The sequence below is a fragment of the Leptonychotes weddellii genome, chromosome 11, assembly GCF_054177405.1.
Source record: "Leptonychotes weddellii isolate Sample4059 chromosome 11, ASM5417740v2, whole genome shotgun sequence".
NCBI classification, from domain to species: domain Eukaryota; kingdom Metazoa; phylum Chordata; class Mammalia; order Carnivora; family Phocidae; genus Leptonychotes; species Leptonychotes weddellii.
Genome location: NC_138379.1, coordinates 73,451,780 through 73,456,778, shown reverse-complemented (window position 1 = coordinate 73,456,778; position 4,999 = coordinate 73,451,780). Strand labels below are relative to the sequence as shown.

Below are 4,999 nucleotides of genomic sequence, written 5' to 3'. Positions count from 1 at the left end.
AACAAACTGAATTCAGCAGCACATTAAAAGGATCATTCACAATGATAAATTGGGATTAATCCCTGGGATGCAAAGATGGTCCAACATACACAAATGAATCAATGAGATACATCACATTAAAAGAATGAAAAAAAAAAGAATATGATCATCTTAATAGACACAGAAAAAACATGACAAAATTCAACATCCATTCATGATAAAAACTCTTAAGAAATTAGGCATAGGGGCGCCTGGGTGGCTCAGATGGTTGGGCGTCTGCCTTCGGCTCAGGTCATGATCCCAGGGTCCTGGGATCGAGTCCTACATTGGGCTCCCGGCTCAGCGGGGAGCCTGCTTCTCCCTCTGACCCTCTCCCCTCTCATGCTGTTTCTCTCTCGCTCGCTCTCTAAAAAATAAATAAAATCTTTAAAAAAAAAAAAGAAAAAAGAAATTAGGCATAGAAGGAGCATATCTCAACATAATAAAGGCTATATAAGACAAGCCCACAGTTAACATCATACTCAATAGTGGAAGGATGAAAGCTTTTTCTCTAAGATCAGGAACAAGACAAAGGTGTCCACTCTCACCACTCCTATTCAACACAGTACCAGAAGTCCTAGCTAGAGCAATCAGTCAAGAAAAAGAAAACAAGGTATCAGAATTAGAAAAGAAGTAAAGTTGTCTCTATCAGCAGATGACATGATTTTATATTCAGAAAATCCTAAAGACTTAATCAAAAACTGTTAGATCCAATCAATGAATTCAGTAAAGTTGCAGGATACAAAATCATTATACAAAAATCAGCGTGTTTCTATACATTAACAACAAAATCTCTGACAGAGAAATAAAGAAATCAATTCCACCTACAATAACATCAAAAACAATAAAATAAGCTTTGCGCAGTGGCAGTATCACACCCAATGAGGTTTATCTGAGGCGCGATTATTGCTAACTGAAAAATAAAATATTTACACATAAATTTAAGAAGGTGAAAGATCTCTACACTGAAAACTACATGATTTTGATGAAAGAAATCAAAGACACAAATAAATGGGAAGGTAGCCCATGTCCACGGACTGGAAGAATTAAGACTGTTAAAATATCAATACTACCAAAAGCCATTTTTAGATACGATACAATCCCTATCAAGATTCCAAAGGCATGTTTTACAGTAGTACACAAAACACTCCTGAAATCTATACAAAACCACAAAAGATCCCAAATAGCCAAAGAAATCCTACAAAAGAAGAACAAAAAAGGAGGCATCACACTTCCTGATTTCAAGATATACTATAAAGCTACAGTATCATAGTCACCTAAAGCACAAGCAACAAAATCAAAAATAAACAAGTGGGACTACAAAAAAAGAAAAAAAAAGCTTCTGCACAGCAAAAGAAACCATCGAAGTGAAGACAATGTACAGAATGGAAAAATGTATTTACAAACCATGTGTCTGATAAGGAGATAATACCCAAAACATATAAAGAACTCCTACAACTCAATAGCAAATAAATAAATAAATGAATGAATGAATAACCAACCAACCCAGTTAAAAAATGGGCAAAGTCCCTCAACAGACATTTCTCCAAAGAAGATATACAAAGGCCAACAAGTACATGAACAGATGTTCAAAATCAGTAGTCATTAGGGAAATGCAAATTAAAACCACACACACGAGATGTCACCTCACACCTGTTCGAATGGCCATCATCAAAAAGACAAGACATAACAAATGTTGGCATGGATGTGGAGAAAAGGGAATCCTTGTGCACTCTTAGTGGGATTAATGGTACAGCCATTATGAAAACCAGTATGAGGATCCTCAAAAAAATAAAAATAGCACTACCATAAGCTGGATCATATGATCCAGCAATTCCACTTCTGGGAACAGATCCAAAGGTAACAAAAACACTGGCTGGAAAAGATATCTGCACCCCCACATTCATTGCAGCATTATTTACAATAGCTAAGACATGGAAACAATTTAAGTGTCCATCAATAGATGAATGGATAAAAAAGCTGTGGTATATATACAATGCAGTATTATTCAGCCATTAAACAACAACATGGCATGGACCTACCAGTGGCAACAACATGGATGGACCTCGAAGGCATCATGCTAAGTGAAATAAGTCAGACAAGGAAAGACAAATACTCTATGATCTCAATTACATGCAAAAATCTTAGAAAAATCAAATTATATTTAAAAACCCCAAACTCACAGGGGCGCCTGGGTGGCTCAGTCGGTTAAGCGTCTGCCTTCGGCTCAGGTCATGATCCCAGGGTCCTGGGATGGAGCCCCACATTGGGCTCCCTGCTCCGCGGGAAGCCTGCTTCTCCCTCTCCCACTCCCCCTGCTTGTGTTCCCTCTCTCGCTGTGTCTCTCTCTGTCAAATAAATAAATAAAATCTTTTTTTAAAAAAAAAAAAACCCAAACTCACAGAAAAAGGGAGAAGACTTTTGGTTACCAGAGGTGGGAATGGAGAAAAGGGGAAATTGGAGGAAGGTGGTCAAAAGGTACTAACTTCCAGTTATAAGATAAATAAGTACTAGGGATGTCATGTACAACATGATGAAGATAGCTAACACTACTGTAGGATATACAGGAAAGGTGTTAAGATAGTAATTCCTAAGAATTCTCATTATAAGGAGAACTTTTCTTCTTTTCTTTTTATTGTAGCTATAAGAGAAGATGAATGTTAGCTGAACCTCTTATGGCAATCACTTCACAGCATACATAAATCAAAACATCATGCTATATGTTTAAGCTTAAACTTATACAGTCATGTCAATTATTTCTCAATAAAACTGAGGGAAAAACCAATTTCAGTGGAGTGCTGGAACAAGAGCTCAAACGGATCAAGCTAAAGAAGAGAATGAGTGGTGAGGAAGAGGACATGGCAAATATAAACAACTGTTACTGCATAGGGATCAAAGAAATTGGTCAACAGCCGAAGGAAATCATTAAGGTAGAGGAAAAGGTGGTTTAAGAGAAATTATTCATTCAGTTAAGATATCAGTGGTTCAAACAAGATAGAATTTTATTCCTCTCTCACTTAACCATCTGAACATAAATGAGCAGTTCATTGCTAGTAGGTGGCTCTGCTCCACAAGATCATCCAAGGATCCATCTTACTGATCCTTCTCCCACTAAAATGTTGCTCTCACCTGTAAGGTTGAACAACGTGCACCAGGACTACACCATCCTCAGCCAAAGGGGGAGAAAAGGAATAGAAAGCAACTAGCTTCTTTTCTAAAGCCATGACCAAGATCACACACATCACTTCCGGTCACATCCATTTAGCCAAAATTTCATCACATTCCCACACTTGCTCTAAGAGAAGGTCGAGAAAATGTAGTAAAGTTGGGCAGCCATGTGCCCAGATAAAACCCCGAGGGTCCTATTACTAAAAGGAAGGTGCAGAGAATGTCACTTGGTGAATGATTAATCATCACTGCTCCAAGTAATATAAAGCATGTCAGCATACACAAAGAGATGATCCAATAAAAAGAGAATAATTTACAGAAGAAAATTCTGCAGAAGTGAAGGCCTTAAGAAAGCAAAAATGAATGAGATCCAAGACACAAATTTACTGCCTCAGAAGCAGGGACACCTGTGTCTTGCCACTTCTCAAATGCTTGACTTTTCATGAGAAAGGCTGTTCCTTGAATGCACTTCCAGGAAATTTAAGTAACCCTTTCCCAGCTTCCAGTAAACCAAGCTATTACACAGAATGAGTGTAAAAACCTGGCCTGGACTGAGCAGTTCACAGGGTTGTCTCCTGACAGCTGATTCAGATAGCTGCAGCTCTGTCAAAGAAAATATGACCAAATCTCAGAGCTGAAGGGAGTCTACTAGGCTCATTTTACCAATGCTCAAGGCCACAAAGTATCCTCTCCAACAGTACATTCCAAGTCCTCAAACTGCCACATCAAGGATCATCCCCCTGTCCTTTTGCCTACTCTTTTATAATATTCTTTTTCATAATAGAGTTATCTTCCCAATGAAATGAACATTTCCTGAGAGTAGTGACTGAATGCCACCTTTTTAAATATCTATTCTCCAGTGCATCTAGCATGGTTCAAAATACATCGTATGTACTCAATGGATAGTTTTCAGTTCACTGATAAAAGAGATTTGGTTTCCCTCATCCTACTGGAGCCAGCATTGTTACTGAATCTGGGAAGGCCACTGGATATAAAACAACTAGTAAGGACTGTCAGGTTCTCCATCCTACACACAAGGCAATAAAAACAATGAAGTCAAGATCAAGACTTATCCAAGACTGTAAGACTGAACCCCAGATAATAAAGATTTTACTATTTAAAGATAAGAGAAATGGGGGCGCCTGGGTGGCTCAGTCGTTAAGCGTCTGCCTTCGGCTCGGGTCATGATCCCAGGGTCCTGGGATCGAGCCCAGCATCGGGCTCCCTGCTCGGTGGGAAGCCTGCTTCTCCCTCCCCCACTCCCCCTGCTTGTGTTCCCTCTCTCGCAGTCTCTCTCTGTCAAATAAATAAATAAAATTTAAAAAAAAAAAAAAAAAGATAAGAGAAATGGAATACCTACTTTAGAATTCTTACCCAGAGTAGGGTGCTTTTTTTTTTCTAATAGAGATAATGTAAACATACCGTAACACTTCATAATACATAGATCATGCATGCTTTTCCTCTCAATGCTTTCCATCTCTGCAACCTCCAATAGTATTGTACATTATAATCCATAGTATAAAATAAGGTAGTAAATGGATATATAACCATAAGCCAAATAATAGTATCTCTCTGAAAACCAGAATTCTACTTCCACTCTTAGCATTCTGGTTCATATATCTGTTATGAGAAATTAAACCAAACACCTCATTTCTCATTTCCTTTTAACCTGACCTAGAACAATCTCCTTTCAATCCCAGGGAAGACCCCCTTGTCCAGGTATACTGTGAAACTGTAAACATCTATTTTACCAAATCTCTACATTTTACTTACGTGGGGAATATTCACTCTCAAACTTCATGTCTCTAGATAA

The 4,999-nt window shown here is 38.3% G+C and overlaps 1 pseudogene; it reads left to right on the top strand.

The window, feature by feature from the left end:
• The first annotated feature begins 870 nt into the window (after positions 1 to 870).
• Positions 871 to 979, top strand: LOC115940200 (U4 spliceosomal RNA; annotated as a pseudogene).
• Positions 980 to 4,999: the final 4,020 nt, after the last annotated feature.